This window comes from Rhinolophus sinicus, linkage group LG09 (genome assembly GCF_036562045.2).
Source record: "Rhinolophus sinicus isolate RSC01 linkage group LG09, ASM3656204v1, whole genome shotgun sequence".
NCBI lineage: Eukaryota > Metazoa > Chordata > Mammalia > Chiroptera > Rhinolophidae > Rhinolophus > Rhinolophus sinicus.
The window spans coordinates 73,046,156-73,065,129 of record NC_133758.1 but is presented as its reverse complement, the minus strand read 5'-3'; the positions used below and the strand labels follow the sequence as shown (position 1 = coordinate 73,065,129).

General features: G+C 35.7%; 1 long non-coding RNA gene across 1 annotated transcript; it reads right to left on the bottom strand.

The window, feature by feature from the left end:
- Positions 1-1,675: 1,675 nt before the first annotated feature.
- On the bottom strand, positions 1,676-18,918 carry LOC109435293 (uncharacterized). Its single transcript, XR_002135950.2, has 2 exons — positions 3,659-18,918; positions 1,676-1,845 (listed from the first exon to the last, which is right to left on the bottom strand). It is a non-coding gene; the product is annotated as an uncharacterized LOC109435293 (long non-coding RNA).
- Between the last annotated feature and the right edge of the window lie 56 nt (positions 18,919-18,974).

The window sequence follows — 18,974 nt, the reverse complement described above, 5'->3', positions numbered from 1 at the left end:
ACAACAAATTGGTGTCCAAGAACTGCTTGTTGGTGTGGAAAACCCCCGGCCATCCACATTGGAATTGGATACAGAATGCTTTATAATTGTTCCCAATACTCAGAGTGCCCAAGTGATAGCCAGAGCAGAAATCCTAGAGTCAGAGAGAAAGACATAGCTTGGCTCTATAAAGAAATGACTCTTTGATAGGATATTTTACCATCAGATAAAGTAAATGGAGGACGTTCATAGCAATCAATGCCTTTCAGGAAAGAGAAAAACCTCAAATAAACAACCTAACTTTACACCTCAAGGGACTAGAAAAAGAAAAACAAGCCAAATCCAAAGTTAGTATAAGGATGGAAATAACAAAGATTAGAATGGAAATATATGAAACAGACTCAAAAGACAATAGAAGACATCACTGAAACTGTTAGCTAATTTGTTTCTAAAGATAAAGATATACAAACATTTACTTAGACTCACCAAGAAAAAAAGAGAGGACTCAAGCAAACAAAATCAGAAAGAGGAGATGTTACAACTGATACCACAGAAATACAAAGGATCACAAGAGACTACTATGAACAACTATATGCAAATTGGACAACTTAGAAAAAAAACACGATAAATTCCTAAAAACCTATAACCTAAGACTGAATCAGAAAGAAAAAGAACATCTGAAAAGGCTGAGTTTTAAGGAGATTGAATAAATAATCACAAATCTCCCCAAACAAAAGTCCACGACCAGATGGCTTCACTAGTGAATTCTACAAAACATTTAAAGAAGAAATAATACCAATCCTTCTCCAACTCTTTCAATAAATAGAAGAGGAGGAAACACTCCCAAACTAATTTTATGAGGCTAGCATTACCCTGATACCAAAGTCAGACGAGGACGCTATAAGAAAAAAAAAATTACAGGCAAATATCCCTGATGAATACAGATGCAAAAATCCTCAACAAAGTATTGGAAAACTGAATTCAACAATACAAAAGGATTCACACATACACCATGATCAAGTGGGATTTATTCCAGGGATGAAAATATGGTTCAACATGATCATGTCAACAGACACAGAAAAAGCATTTGACAAAATTCAACATCCATTGATGGTAAACTCTTAAGAAAGTGAGTATACAGATAAAGTAAATGGGTCAGAATTCACACACACACACACACACACACACACACACACACTCCAAACTTCCAATGATGACAAGTTCAAGATAGATAAATCAATAAATAATTTTCCATGATATATATTAGGATCCATTCCCCAAGGAAGTGGAAACTGGATAGAGAGATTTAAAGAATCATTAGAAGATAACAAGCATTGAATGCTCCAGGAAATCATTGTTTCTTTAGGCTCCTTGAGTGTAGGTACATACACACACACATATGCACACACACACACACACACAGAATCATACTCACACTGAGAAATTAACAGGATTCATCTGTCATATTCACAAAATTTGAATGTTGAAATATATTTAATAATTTGATAACTAAAAGACTGTGAAAGATCAATTTCAAAATCGTAATTAATTAAAGAACTGCAATTTTTCTGAGATTTGATTGTGTTGGTATCTGTGAGCCCCTCAGATTAAGTCTTTAAAATGAATGCTTTTATCAATTTTATAGATATTGTATGAATTGTGAAGTAGTTAGGTACATGAAATAGAAGCCCATGTCTGTAGTTTAACCTTGTAATAGCATTTTATTTTCTTCACATAACAAGAAGTCTGAAGGCAGGGAGTCTAGCCCCTCTTCTATCATTTTGCTCCATCATCCTCACAGGAGAACTTTTATCTTCATGCTTGCCAAATAATGGAGGCAAGATGGCGTCTCCCTCTTCAGTTGTGCTATAGGTTGGAAAAAGAGAAGTGACAAAAAAAGTCTGTATTAGAAAAACAAAAATATTCACAGATGTCTCTAGCAGAGCCATACTTTTATGGCATTGCTTACTTACACTTTTGTTACATGGCCACCCCTGATTGTAACAGAGTCTGAGAAGATGAGTATTGTATCTGAGAACATTGCTAATCTGAACAAAAAGGGGCTCTATCAATAAAGAGGAAGTGGAGAATAGCTCTTGGGTAGGAAATTAGGAGTATCTAATGATGCATTGAATTCAGAATGCTATATAATCACACTGAGCATTTTAAAGCAAATGCTGAATATCAATAACTATTCACTTTTGCTATTCTTGAAGGTTTTATTTTTTCATGAATAGTCATTGTTAATAATGAAATAATTTAAATGTTTTATATACTTTGTACTCTGCATTATACTAGTGAGAATGAGGTCATTATAGGTCATTAATGGCTTTTGTATACTATTCTTTTTTATATATGCCTCATTTTAATGATGGCTTTAAGCTCCATGTTATGACCAATATTAATCTCCTTTGGACAGCATATCAATTCTAAATCATACGACCTAAATCCAAATTCTAAAAATTTTCTGAGCGAATTACCAATATGTTTCAAATAATCTTTCTTTAATGCCCACATACTGATAGAAAATATTAAAGTCCTAAATGAATTCATTAAGCTAAATGTGCAACATGTATTCAAGAAACTCTTTTTGTGTTTTGTGTATCTTTGATAGCCTTAATATCTGCAATTCAGTATTTGATAGGTTAGTTTTTTAAGGTATTAAAATTGTTGCCTCTTCAGAAACATTTTTCTGCACTTCTAAAAATATTTCTTAATTTTATTCTATCTCCCACTAAAATGTAAATCTTAGGTTCTCTGCATTTCTCAAAACCAGTCTTTAATGCTGATAATCAAGATGGACAGATTGTTCAATGACATTTATATGGCAGGGGAGGAAAAGAGAGAGTAAAGATGGGATATCTGTTCTAATGTTCTGTCTAAATGGTACTCAGAAGTAAATATAGTACCTTTTTCTGAATGCAAATCTAATACTAATTCATATCTTAAGTAATATGATACTATAGTTTTACATCTAATTCCAAATCCTCTGTGAACTCAATTAGAATTAATTCTGCTTCATCTTACACATCTTACTGAGTACATTTTTTTCAAATCTAATAATAGTCCTGTTTATTTGAGCTGATTTATGTTTTATAAGCAGTCAAATGCAAGTATGACAGAAAGGGTGTCAAATGTACCACATGACGTGTGGTTTAGATAAAATATAATTCTCTCAATGATAAACAAACACATGTAGAACCTTACATATAAATATTTTACCCTTATTTGCTTATAGCTAAAGCATTGAGGAAGAAAAAATAGATAGAAATGAAATTGAGAGAATAACCAAATAATAATTAAACAAAAACAAGAAAACTGCAAAATGTGCCCTACATGATACATACACATACTCGAATATAGATAAATGTATATTCTTTTGATATATAATATATGGATATATAAATATATGATGATATTCTGAAGGAAACAAATTGGCAAAATGAAATCATTAAGTAACTTTGTTTTTTCTCATAATATTCTTTGAAGTATGCTCTACAGGGTAATTCTTCTGTTTCCCCTAGATAAAATCTTGGTTGGTCACCCATAGCTCTCTTAAATAATAAATCCTCCTGGTACTTTAGTCCCTTAAACTATTTCAGTTCTGAAACTGATAGGTGTAGCCAAAGTAATAATAAAAACTCCGAGCTTCATTCAAAATTAAAGCTTCTGCACTTACCTAATCAGCCATGCAACAGAAGGCAGGCTTGCAGCGTACAGTATAGTTTGGATAGATACTCCTCTACTGACCTAACTTGTCTTTCTTCCTATCCTCAGTTGCTACATTGCACTGTTTCTGACCATCCACGGTTCCAGATGGTGGAGGGAGGAGAGGTGAAGGCACAGGAGAGACCTTCCATGATGGTACTCCAGGAGCTGCGATCATTGCTTGCTGGTTTGGCAGGTGTCATAACTGACTCTTGCTCTTTTTTCCCTTGCAGGCTGTTTCAGTTCCTCGTAGGGTTCTTCAGACCATTTACTTCTCTCCCCATTCATTGGTAGACATCTCTCACCTGTACTTAGCTGGGATTTGGGTCTCAGGACTCCATCTCTTCACAGACTCTGTCTGTTGGGATTCTATTCCTTTTTAGGCAGCAGCCCTTTTGGATAAAGTCCTTTAAGATGACTCCAGGTCAGCTTTCACCCACATATGTGTGGTTCATACCTTCTGTATGTATCTCTGGTCCATTTTCAGTTATAATTTACTTTTTAAACAAAACTTTTCATACTATCACAACTAGTATATTTCAGTGTATTCAGATCTGTTTTAATTAATAAAATTGAAATTAAGTTCAAAGCATCACTGAGTCATAGTTGTTTTGAAATCACGAATACAGAATGTTAAACAAATACTGTGATGTGTGGTGAAAACATTTATTGATTGTTAAAACACTGGGGATTGTTAAGATAGAACAATACACTTCTTTTACGGAAGAAAACACAAAGAATCAATTGAGCAAAAGTTGTTACTGGCCAGGGGCAGAGCAAAGCCTTATGTGATGAACACAAAAGAGCATGGAGTCTAGAGTCAAACATACCAGATCTGACAATTAAGTTCGCGAACTCATCCTAGAAAAAGTGCTGCATACCTCATTGCAGAATATCACTATGGTCACCTTCAAAGTACTCCCCTTGGGAAGGTATGCACTGATGCCAGTACCTAGTCCACCCTTCAAAGCAATTTTGGAACTATTTTTCTGGAATGCCCATCAGAGCTGCTGTCACATTACCCCTGATGTCCTGAAAGTCATCAAAATGTCTTCCTTTCAATATTTTCTTTATCTTCAGGTAAAGAAAGAAGTAATTGGGGGGCCAGATCAGGTGAGTAGGGAGGGTGTTCCAATACAGTTACTTGTTTACTGGCTAAAAACTCCCTCACAGACAGTGCCGTGTGAGCTGGTGCATTGTCATGATGCAAGAGCCATGAATTGTTGGTGAAAAGTTCAGATCATCTAACTTTTTTATGCAGCCTTTTCAGCACTTCCGAATAATCAACTTGGATAACTGTTTGTTCAGTTGGTACAAATTCATAATGAATAATCCCTCTGATATCAAAAAAGGCTAGCAAGATGGTAGCAACAAGTTCACGAACTTAATTGTTTGTATGTGAGTTTGAGTCCTATCTCTGCAATATATTAGTTACAAGAAGTTGACCAATAATAAGTTATGTAATGTCAGTTCCTTTTTCCACAGAATGGGGATAATAACAATTCTGGCAATTAAATTTTTTGATGATTAAATAAAACTGTAATACACATGGTGTATATCACATATTAACTCCTTAATAATTGTTAGTTAATCTTGCCTTTTAACACTGGTCAAATTGTTGTGTCTTTATTATTATTATTATATTATAATTATGTATTATTATTATTACAGCTATGGCTTCTTTGGGTATTTACTTTTTTATGATTTCTGAAACTAAAAATAAGGTACCTATTAAATGAACATATACATATAGGTATATGTATAAATATATTTTACATTATTTTTAGGTCACTGAATTATTACAATGCAATATTTAGCAAGTATATATGATGTAGTACTATAATGGGAATCTTTATTATACTACATAAAACAAACTTTAAACTATTAAACTATGCTTTATTTTTCTAAATAAAGCAAATAAACCAGTACAAATAAACCCCCACTTCTACTGAATTAATCTTTGAGATTAGTAAACCAAGTAGCTGAAGCTCTGGTTTTGAACGTAATAGGGGAGAGAAAGACCATTCAAAAGTCCTGTATGACATGCTGGGAGAAAACTCTATGAGTTTGAATACATAAGGGGCGTTTATGATGCAAATCATGATTACTTAGATGTGCACAACTCTTCATCTTTGAACAAGTCATTCATGTTGGTAGCTAGATAATAGTCAGGCTATTGCTAAGTGAAATGGCTAGTATTGCATTTGTGGCTACTGTATGTATCCAAAGAGAACATGTTACTGTTGTTCCCAAGCAGACAGTGTCACTACTTTCTTGTTTGTTTATACTCCTCTCATAAACATGCGTTTGAGATTTTGTGTGTAATGAATGCTTAAAATGCTTTGCCATGTGGTTAAAATTGTTAGGAAGGATAAGGACAAGCTTTTGTCCCCAGATCTTACTTTTCTATTCCAACAAATCCAAAACAACATTGTACTGGTCTACTCTATAATATCTAGATGATAGTTCTAGAAAATATCTCCCTCCAACATCTAAGATTCTAAAATATATTACATTTAACTATTAATGAAATCTATTTGGGTGTGCTTTGCTCGAGATCAGTATTATTACTTTGTATGCCCACTTTATGTAGATAACAATTGTTTTCCCTTCAAAAATGTTAATATGTTGCTCATAATAAGCCAATAATTTATCTTTTCTTATGTATTTAATATATTACATGTAAATACATTTGAAATATCTCTATATATGTTTCCTTTCTCTGTCCACTAAAAGGGCTTAGTAGTAATGGCCCAGCAATAGCAATAAACAAGCCAATAACTGTATCTTGGTTTCTAAATATCATTCTTCACTAAAAGGAACAGGGTTCCTTGTGGGGCAAAGGCAGATTCCAGAGCTGGGGAAGAAAAAGAACAAGATAAATTTGGAACTTTTTTTATATCAGGAAGCAAGGAGTGCTCGAATTATCAGAGAGACACGTCAAAAATATAAATGAACTATCTTGAAGGAGCCCAGGCAGACCAAATCTGGGATAAGTTGAGCATTTATTAAAGTAAAAAAAAAAAAAAAAATATATATATATATATATATATATATATATATATATATATATATATGTTGTAAATTCTAAGCCATTAGGTTAAATAACAATCTAGGCTTCCCTACTGATACTATTAGGTTGGTGCAAAAGTAATTGTAGTTTAAAAGGTTAAAAATAATTGCAAAAACCGTAATTACTGTTGCACCAACCTAATAATTTTAAAACATTATCTAAGATTAAATGTAAAGGCTTGTACATTTATTCATTAGCGTAGTTCATTCAGTAAATTTGTATCATGCATGCAGTTCTACCACCAATGACTTCAAGGAGAACCTACAGGGTAAAAGCCTTTCCCTGACCATAGATGAAGCCTAGACCAAATACCAATCATATACACAATTATCTCCTTAGACACTGAGCAAATGCCAATATATTAGAAACTTTCCGGGGGAAAAAAGCCTCAAGTATGTATTCCCAAATCTACATGGTTACTTTAATGCTGTATCTCTCTCAGCTATTAAAGTATGCTTCTGTTATTGTTCCCTGATAGAAACTACTTTTGACTTGGCCTGCCAAAAGTTTTGTATCCTCCTCCCTTCTCTTTTGCCACGTCTCCCATAGTTTCTCCTCCTAGGTCCTCATCCAGCTGTTCTACTTCTGCGAGGCAGCTAAGAGTTGGAGAAGCCCCCCATCAAGTTCCAAGTTAAGAACATCAAGTGCTGGTAAACGAAATGTAATGAATGTCTTAAATACCACTCTACTACTCTAACTTAAAAAGAGAGGTAGGAAAACCACGTAAAACATGCTATTAAATCATTATTAAATCATAATTTTTATTAAGTAGTAACTGGTACTCAATGCCAACATATTTATAAGTAGACTGAAAATCTAGCATAAATATGATAATGGAAATATTGAATTGAAAACTGTATGTCAAAATTACTCCATCTTTTCACAATGTTTCCATGAGCATAGTTTGCATTAAATATGACCATATTTAATTTAACATTTTATTGTTTCAAAATGACATAATGATAAACATTCTACTGGGTATATTATATAGCCATAGAGATAGTTTATGGCTATTAACTAGAACAAATATATCATGGAAACTGTTCTAAAGATAAATGTTACATTAGTTAAAACCTAACAACAAAAAGACGTCCATTCACTCATTTATTTAACAATGACTTATTCAATATCTACTATATACTACTAGTACTACGTACTACATGACACTACTAGTATTCTGGTCTGTATGTACTCAGGGATGAGTTAATGTTTCTGTCCTAAAGAAATTCAGTAGTGATAAAAGCAGACATATAAATTAGTAATTGCAAAACAGTCTCAAGTACACAGGACAACAGTAGTGCAAAGATTGAGTAATTCTATGGATGGTGGGCAGGAGAGAGAAGGGAAGGCTCCCTAAAAGAGGGAATACTTGAGGAGAAGTTAGAGATGAGTTTATCAGATGAGAACCAATGAACGAGAGGCTATTAAAAGAAAGAGTGTAAATAAAGTCACAGAGGCATAGGTTAGTAGGGTGCATGGTGAGAAGGGATCTGGAGAGAATTAAATTTTAAGCAGGGTCCAATTTGTGAAAGGGGTAGTATAATTGAACACATAAAGAAAGTGAAAATTACCTAGTCTCTGACATGTCAAATTCCTTACCACCTCAGGACCTAGATATTTCCCTTTCCTCTGCCTGAAAAGTCCATCCCCCAGATTTTCACAAAACTGGATATTATTCCTCATTTAAGTTCAGGCTTAAAAATTATCTCTCAGAAGAGGCCCTTCCATACCACCTAACTAAAATAGTACCATTCTACTATACCCACCTGTTAACATTCCATTTCCTTTGTTTTTAAATCAATATAGAAGAGAATAAATATCAACCCTAACCCTAACTTTATGTAACATACCCACATCACCTTGATGTTTAATCTCTTTATTCTCATGAACTAGGCTGAGAAAATCATGGAAATTGCTAAATAATGTTTGGTGTAGTACAGACTCTAAGGATTTGTTAGCTGGCACCATTCTCTTTATCCTGTAATGAATATACTTTGTTCACTAGTAGCCATATGAGTATGACTAAAAGAAAACACCCTTTCAGAGGTATTTGCATTTTATTATCTTGAAAGGATAAATCTCTAAGGCAAAATTATCAGGCGATAGAACAAAACATAGTGAAGCATTTTGGAGAGAGCAGAAAAGATGTTTCTAGGCCTGTAAATCATACCTGATCCAAATCTGCCTACCCTTGAAGAGAAGCCTATATTTGTCTCCAGAGAAAAGGGCTAGAAAGTAAATCTCCATTAGTACTGGGAAAACTTAAACTTCTTTTATTTAGCCTTCTGCTAAAGTGGGAGCTTCAGGGAGTATTTATACATAAATTGACATTCTTTAAAATATTTGGGGGCTAAAAGATGAAAATGCAGTATGTTTGCTCTTCTTGTGGCCTGTAAAATGTTTAAATGAGCCCCTATACTCCTACAGTCACATAATCAAATGGACCAAGTATATAGGACGCTTTACCCCTTCAAATTTGGTTTAGGAAAAAACGGAGTACCTATTGTTATTAAATTAAGGAAATATTTCCTTATGTTTAGTTCTCTTGTCAAGATACTGTTGACAATATAAATGCAATTTTATATACAGCCTAAAGTAGAAAGCATAATGACATTAAAAATATGGCCTCGAAATTTAAAAATTTTAGTAAAATGGCAGTCACTACACTATAAAAGCACATAGGCAAATTAAGACACAAAACTAGATGGAATTCATTTAAGTATATACCACATATAGTATAGCAATTGACTGCTATCACAACCAATACTAACTGTAAAATATTCATATTTTCTTAAATAACATGGGCAAAATTTATCACACCTTTATGTAAAAATTTGAATTGCATATTTATTCATAGTATCTTTTCATTTACACAAAGTGCATTGCACATTAAACAGACATTGATTAAATTTACATTACAAATTTGTAATATTAAAGTTGTGTAGTGGTCTTCAAATATCTCACAACTTTAGGGTTAATGACTTAACTCAAGAAAAGGTTAGATGATGTATTGGAAAAGGATCAGGAGTGATACTACAAAATTAGTATGAGGCAACAATGGGAGTAGTCGATTGGAACAGCATACATTAAATACTAAGAGTGCTCATGTGAGGGAAGTAATAAGCCGATTACGTGCAGTCTCCACGCCAGATGTGGAGAACGCGTTAAAAGAACATTTGGAAACTGAAGCATCAGTTAAAGGTACTGAACAGAATGATGGAGGCCTAGTCTTTGAGTGCTCATTACTGACATATGAAAAGCAGTGGTAGCATTAATGATTAATGGTTAAGCTAACATGGATCCACAACAAACAAGTCATGCTTTGTAAGTAAAAATGCGCATTGTTTGATTTCACTTGTTCTTTATGAAGCTACGTTTTATCACTCCTTTCTCTGAATGTATTAATTTTAGCGGCCTATGGCTTGTGGAGTTCATCTTTCTCCTCTTTGGAAAATCATGGTAGCTTTGCTTTCACCCATCTTCTACTGATTGCTTTAATGTCCACTTTTCTTCAAATTATAGACAAAGGCTTGCCAAACCTCCAAATTCTTTTATTGCCCTAGCATTTCACTGAAAGAAGTTGGAGAATTAAAATCTTTCAAAGCAATTAAGTGATTCCCAATTATCCCATAACCCATCAAAAACCCAGTTTTCACTTAAAGGAATTTACCTTCCATTTTTCACTTTTAAAATTATTCTCCTTGATAGATAAAATGGTACACAATTGTCTCAAAACTTGAACACCTTTCCAGATGGCAAACTTCTTGCTATTCTTTATCTTTTAAAACACATTTAAATTTTGGGGGTTTACTTTACTAGTATCAATTGATTCTGTGCTTAATTTAAAAAATACATTTGACCCTTTTATATTCATTATAGTTATGTCTTTCCTTTTTTCCTACTACTGTATTTTCCTTCCTTTCTTCAACCTCTGTGAGGAATACAAACATAAATCATGCTCTTATGATTTAGCCTGAGGCTAATATGTCTAGAATGTTATGACACAACGCAGAAAGAAATGTGATGAAAAAGATCAGGTAGCATTTCATAGGCATTCTGTAGATAATTACTTTCAGCTGATTATATATAAATAGAAAACTTTATTTAAGAGGTTTATTAAACTGGACTTTCAAAAAATCCTCTATTCAAGTAAATGGTTGGGCTTCAAGGAATCTATAAACTACATAAAATGATATGTAATATTTGGAAGATATATATATCTATATATATATCTATATCTATATCTATATCTATATCTATATCTATATCTATATATATGTGCATTTATGATGGGGGGAAAAGGTGGGGTAAAATCGCTAGTATTCATCATATTCCGAAAGACAGCTGTGACACTCAAAATGGCTAAAAGCAAACCACATGACGCAGAATACTGTTTGGAGAGGTTTACATAATTATTAAAATTAGTATGATTAGAATTACATTTTCATTGTCGCCTAATGTTCATCAGCATGTTTTGCTCCTTTATAATATGGATGAGGAAACAGGATGAACTTTTCTTTGAATATTTTAAAATATGCTTTTCCAAAGACTAGAAAACACATCTGACTGTTCCTTACTATTTTAAAATAGAATGTGTTCACTTTATTTCCATAACTTTCTTTACACGTACAAGATTTTTCACTACTGACAAAAATTAAGCCCATGATAATATTGTCTATTGGTATCTTATTTTACTTCCTTGGAATGCAAACTGTTGTCATTTTAAATCAATAATAAAATGATTTAAAAAATAATAATAGGCAGGATTAGAATATGGGCAGTAGACACCATATTAAAAATACATGTAGAATATCTTAAATTTATTTTAAAATTTATAATGAAAATTGATGGGAAACTGAAGACATATTAAGGAGAGTTACAGAGCAAAAAAAGATAAATTAAGATGTACATTTGAAAAACAGAAGGAATAAACAATATGAAAAAATAGAAGTAGTTAGAAAAGTAAGAGACAAATAGTGTTTTACAGATCAAATTTTCTGTAAGGATGAATGCATGAAAAATGGTAAGATGGTTCTAAAAGATTCAGAATCACAAAGTAGAAAGAGACCGCAACCAAACCACTCAAAATAAAAAAAGGGGGGGTGGTAGATATAGTTACTTGATGCCATGAAATTGAAGTACCTGAATTTTTGAAGTGTTTTTAAAAAATAGTAAGGAAAGCCTAAGTGTATAAAAGGTATGAGAATATCTTTTTTAGTTTAGTCGAATGTGAACTGATGATAAAAGATTGACAGGCACTGAATAAGTAAAAGGCAGAACAATAAAAATGAAAGATAAATTCAGATATTGACATTCAAGAAGTCTGACTGCGTAACACTGCATAAGACGAAACGCATTTACAGATTCAAACACAGTATCATCCTGTTGTATTTTGTGCATATGTTAAATAAGGTAACAAAAGCATAAAGAGTTCTCACTAAAGTCCCCATTATCATTTGCATAAAATATTGTAATGATTTTAAAGTCAAAGAACAAAAAATATTTTCATGCTTTCTTTTCTTGAGCTGGTCAAATTCCTCCACATTGTAAATTCTGTAGTTAAGATCGAACGATTTAAATGATTTTGCAGTTTTCTTTCCCCACTTTGTGTATCTTGCATGGTCCATGATTTTCACACAAAGAAGTGCTTTACAAGGACCAAAATCACATTGTTTAGAACTTTCTAGCAACTAAAATTATCTAATACTCTCATAAAATAGTCAAATTTTGCTTATCCCCAGACCTTTGGCGCAGGGGTAGGTGACGAATTGGCAGTGCTGTTGTAAGTTCCTGAGTTGCAGATATGTTGGACAATATATTTCCCCTTAGTACTAAGACCAATACTATAAAAATCACAATAGTGCTATGAAATGCAGAAGCACAATCAATGAATATTAATTCTAGACTAAAATGAAACAGTTATGGCCCTTTCATAATAATTTAGTTGATGTAAACCTCAAAATTACAATCATTACAATATTTGAGATTTTCAGGTAAAGAGAATTAGACTATAATGCAATTGGATAAAATACCAAGTGAAATATGCAATTCTGTGCACGTATTTGGAGGCTAAGCCCCTAAACCCTCCCCTAATTCAAGAGGCCTGGCTTCTCAACAACAGATCCTCATCTTAGAATAGTTATCTTCACTGAGCTTTCCTCTCCTCTCTGCTTAGTAAAAGACATTGTAAACCAGAGGTCAGTGCTTTTCTCTTCTCACACTTTGCACTCTGTTGGGCGAGGCCAAAGAGTCAGGGTTTCAAAGTGTTCCCACACCTCTCTCTTCAGGCCAAACTTCCTATAGGACTTGGGCTTGTATTCCAGTCACTGGACTTAAGCTGTGCCCAGTCAATGGAATCACCACACTGGGGCAAGAAACCACAGGAGAATCATGGCAAATCCTCCTGAAACATCACTTAGGCAAAGTTGGGGGAAAAGTCAAATTCTACATCCGTATAAATATAAAGCTACTACAGAGCAGAATCTAAAATGCAAATGAATTTTTAGATGAAAGCTGGAGGCTTCAAATAAGATTACTCGTGGCTAGGGTGGGTGACTGTATCATTTTTAGAGCTATTTTGATGGAAAAGTTTGAGAGGCTCTGCATTACGCTAAATAAATCTACATTATAAATATGGATTAGCATTTTTATGTGAATATTGTAGCAGAAGTGAGAGGTTTGATAATTGACAAACGATGGAATGGATCAAGTGTATCCTCTACTACCACCATCCCCACTAGCAACACCTCTCAGACCCTACCCAGACCCTGTGTTAAACTCTTGAAGAATCTGACTGCTTTTCTTAACCTTACTTTCCTGGCTAAGTATGTTCTTTTTTTTTTTAATCAATATATGCTCTTCTGCATTCCATTTTCTTAAGATATTGGTATGGGTGTAAAGAGATAATCATTTAATATGAAAGATAAAAGTTCATATTAAGGTGGTCATATAATAACAGTTTATGTACCCTCGCTTTGCACGTATGTCATTAGGCAGAATTCTGCTGAGCATTTACATTGTGCCAGAGAATGTGCAAGGTGATAAGAATACAAAGATGATTTTTTTTTTTTTACATCCACCCATTCTTCTGTGGCAGACTGGAAAATAAGGAAGTGAATTAGAAGCCATGTTTCCACAAAAGGTAAATGGAGACATAAAGGAGAGTTTTGTGTTGTGGTAGAAGAAGGAAGAAAAGTCAGAGAAGGTGACCCTAGAGGTATGTCTTAGAGAGTGAGCAGCTACAAACCAGAGAGAGAGAGAAGGCTGTATTTCATGCAAATAGAACCATGAAATGGCCTAGTGGAAACTAAGCAATCCAGGATGACCTAAGCAAAGGAATGTAAGGGGAAGGGGAGACTCAGGCTTGACCTTGGGGAGGACACCAAGGTCAGCTGCCCCAGGTCCCAAACAGGGTGGGCGACTGGCACAAGGCCTGATTGCCCTGATCTGAACTTTATTGAAATTCAGTCTTGAAAGTTCTGTCTTCGTATCCCAAGGGACCTGGAATAAATGCTGTAAAGAGGACTCCCTTCATTCGTGTTTATCTTGGAAAGCCCACATTAGCTGGGTTGCTCTGGGTTCCAATTTCAGCAGGTATACAGAGAAATATGGTTGGCGAGTTAGGAAGAAGGCAAAGGAGGATCAAAGTGAGCTAAAGAGTTTGGACTCTGCCATATATTTAATGGGCAGCACTAGTGGATTTGAAGCAGGAAAAACGGAGAGGTTTCAGAAAGTTCTCTGAGGCAACACAACAGAAGTTTTTGAGGTAAAAGGCAGGGATAATATGGGATAGTGATACTGACAATCCAAACTACGATATAAACAGTGAGGATAGGAATACGTGGTGTTCTATGATACTGTGCTAGACAGAATAATGCCCCCCTTAAAGATATCCAGGTCTCAATCCCTGGAACCTGTGCATACGCTACTTTACATGGCAAAGGGAAATTCAGGTTACAGATGGCACTGACTGCGCATCAGCTGACATTAAAATAGGGAGATTATCTGGGTGGGCCTGATGTAATCACAAGAGTCCTGAAAAGTGGAGGAAGGAGGCAGGAGAATCAGCGTCAGAGTGATGGAATATAAGCAGAACTTGACCTGCTGTTGCTGGCCTTAATGCTGGAAGAAGGGGTCCACAAACCAAAGCCTCAAAGTGCAGGACAATGCAAGTAGGATTCTCTTCCAGATATTCACAAGGAGCACAGCCCCTCCTATGTCTCAGTTTTAGCCCAGCAAGACTCATTTGGCACTTCTGGCTTTTACAACTGTAGATAATAAATCTGTGTGGTCTGAAACCACCAAGTTTGTAGTTATTTGTTACAGAAGCAATAGGAAAAATACCAATACCCACTTCAACCTTAGTATGAAGGAAGCTTTTAACTGAAAATCACATTGAACATTTATATTCTGCTAAAACATGGGGCATCCCTTCATACCTTTGGTTAGGTAGGTCTCACCTTTTATAAAGATTTTTCTAGATGGAGTGCACCATATTTTGGTCTCACTGCCCACGATTCCTTATTCTTCCTCCTCAAACACTTAGAAATCCCATATTGTAGGGATACAATTTTTATGTCTGTTGATCAACTGCTGAGTTTTGTGGCCACTTCTGTTCCATTAGTTAATTTAAAAACACTCAGGTTTAGGGGCTTTCAATGTAACAAGGCATTAGTAGGAACTTCAGAGTCACACAGACATGGATCAAATCACAACTCCACTTTTTATTGGTAGTGTGACTTTGGGCAATTTAAAATACATGAGCCTCAGTTTCCTCATCTGCAAAATGGAATAATCATGTCTTAGATCAGGATCCCTAAAATCATGCCCTGAGATGAGAATTGTGTGCAAGAAATGCTTCCAGGAAATAAAACCCGTAAGTCACCAGAGTGAGCAAAATACGGAATGAAAAGATTTCAGGCAAAATCCTAGCATTTGCATGATCCTAGAGGGGAGCTGGGAGTATAAATTACATCTTAGGTTTTCTTACTACTAGAGGTGATAGGGCTGGACTTTTATGCTGTATAGGGCAATCCTTAGGAAAGGATGTCCTTGGAGAGAAGTAAACAACCAGGTGGTTCTCTCTGACTCTCTCTGCCTGAAGGCAAAGTGAGCCCAGAAGCCCCTTGGACAGTCTTCCAAAGAGAGTCTCAGGGGCTGGCTATGAGACACAAAAGAACACAGAAGCTAGGGAAAGGGTAATCAGACCGACTCAAAGAAATTCAAGGGGATGAGGTGGAGTCGGCCATAAGCATCCACCTCATAGAATTCTTGTAAGGATTGAATGCACTCATGCATTCTTTCCTTCAGCTTTTAAGATTCCTAAACTATTTTTCATTTGGAATAGCACACAATATCTGTGTCATGCTCTGCACATAGAGAGCTCAGCAATGAAATAATTCTTTCTTGACACAGGCATCAAACTCAGAAAGGGTAAAGGAGACAAAGTAAAAATAAAGCGAATGTGAAGGATACCAGAATAGAACGTAACCGAATTAGTCTGATTCTAACATTTCAAAATGGCTGTAATATAGCTGGAAACTTGAACTATTTGCGACTCACATCTTTTTGCTTTTATCACTGAAAAGCTAGATAAAGTTAACCAACCAACCAACTAACCAACAGATAATATATTTATTGATGACAATAAATCTTACAGGAAATGCTGTTTTCCTCCCTCAGTAAACAATCTAACTCCCCAGAATACTCCTACATGTAATTTTTTTCTTAAAGGATCTCCATCTTCTTCTTTGCTACTCTCTGTTCCTAGACTGATAATTAATACCTTTAATTTTGATAGCATTTCACCGTTTTAAAGTGTATTCACATTTAAGTGCATTTTAAGAGCATTCAAATTTTACATGCTGCTCACACAACCTTGTAATTCACATAGTTACCCCCTTTTTACAAATGAGGGAACAAGCTCTGGAAATTTAAGTGACTTTGTCAAGTTTGCACAACTAAAGGCAGGATGCCAACTTCTAATTCCCAGGAAAGTGCTCTACTCAAGGCTCTCCACCAGGGGTGTCCAAACTGTGGCCCGCGGGCCAACTGCGGCCCACAATCCATTTTTAATTGGCCCGCAGCAAATTCCAAAAATATATTTAGTTTACTTAAATAAACCAGGTGAGGCAATACATACTTCACCTCGAGTGAGCGGCCCGGCTGTTTGTGTATTTTACTGTATATGGCCCTTGGTGAAAAACGTTGAAAAAAGTTTGGACACCCCTGCTCTATACCATCCCTTTTAAATGTCCAGTCCGGAGACAGAAATCACATGATCCTTGGAGCAGGAAAATTTAATATAAAGAATTATTAGCTAGTAAAAGGTGAATGACTATGAAAAAAGAGATCACTGAAGAATACAGGAAAACTGAATTTAGAGAGCAACCACTTCCTGTAGGGCTGTGGGAGAATATCCATGGAAGGAAAAACTTAGATGAACCTCCACTCCCACCCCGTTTCTCCCCTACAATGGCTGAGAGACAGATCTCATTGGAGATAATGTGGCTGTGGCCCACTTGATGGCCAAGAAATTTGTTGAGGTGTCACACACTGGGTGGTGAGAAAACCACTAGTTGGGGTGCCAGTGAAACTTGCTAGGAAGCTACCCACTGGGACACCACACACTAGGGAACTGGCCAAACTTACTGGAGGGTATGAAACACTGGTTTCTTGCACACCACTGGCCAAAAAGCCACCCGCTGACCACCACACCACAGAAGCAAGAAGCACTGGAACTAAAAAGGGGAGCCCATTTTTTATGCAGTGCTCCTCCAGCACCTTCTGATGACAAGGCCTAATATTGTGCCACCTGAGAACAAGGAAATGTTTGTAGGTTCTACTATCACAATTCAGGGCAAAGAAAATGAATTGGGAGCTGAGAAACACTGAATTAGCTGACACACACCTCAATGACTGTCCTGGGTCCTCAAGGGTAAAATACTTTTATGACCAACTCCAGCTTCATTTGTTTTCTTTTCTCCTAATCACCCCTACAATAAAATGCAGACAACTTTTGGACATTATGCTGATTGCTGGTATGACACATGGTAAGTGCATGGAGAGAGAGACAATGCAGTGATTGAGACCAGGTCTGGAGCCAAAAGGGTTGGGTCTCAATATTAGTTTCCCCACTGACTACATTTGCAGCCTTGCAAGTTAATCTCTGTATGCCTCAGTTTCCTTATCTTAAAAGGGGAATGACAATAGTACCTACTTCATTAAGATGTCAGGAGAAATAAATTAATATATGGAGAGCCTATAGGGTAACATCTCACATGTAGTTAGAACTTGATAAATATTAGTATTACCCATACATGTTAGTTTGTAATTGGTGTTTAAAAATACATACTCAGTTCTCATCAATTTCCACTTAGGATTGTATCTCATAATGCTGAAACCCAACTTCCTTGGGTGAGACTGGGCTATACTACAAAAGTCTTGCCCACTCCTGGGCACTGCCAGCAGCTCTGGTTTCAGACCCTGGCACTGCCCCTGGCTCACTGAATGATCCTTATCAGTTGCAGCCAACTCCTTGGGGATCCATTTTCTCAAGTAAAAAGAGACGCATGGTTAAACAAATCATCTTTCTTCAAAATCTCTTCCAGTTCTGACTAAATTTGATCTTCCTCTTCCCCAAATAGAGCTATACTTGCCAGGGGAAAAGGAAGGAAATTACCATTTTGAGTGCCTACCCACCTAAGTCAGGCAAGCACTTTGCATGCATTACCTGATTTTATCCTCATCACAGGCCTATCAGATAGTACTTTTCACCCTATTTAACAAATAAGGAGACGGGCTCAGAAAGGTCAAGCAATTTACTCAAGATCACACTCCTGGTAAGCAGCAGAGCCTGAATTCAAACCTGGCCTTTTTGTTTGGGTCGACTAAACATTTTTAACTGTACCGCTCGCCTCCCACACTATCTCCATCTCAGACATCAAGAATACTAATTGCTCAGTGCTTTTCATGCTTTGCTTTAAAGAGATGAGTGGGTGTGCGACTTTTTTTTCCCCTTGTCTTAAACATATCCTTTGAAAGTAAGGCAAATGAAATTAATTTACCAATGACAGAGATTTTTAAACCCCTCCTAACACCTCACACGACATTTGCGTTGAGCCATGATCAGCACTGCTCCTGCATCCTTGAGCCTCAGTCCTCACCTCTCCTCCTGGCTGCAAACCTGGCGAAGGAAAGGAGCCTGGTGGTGGGC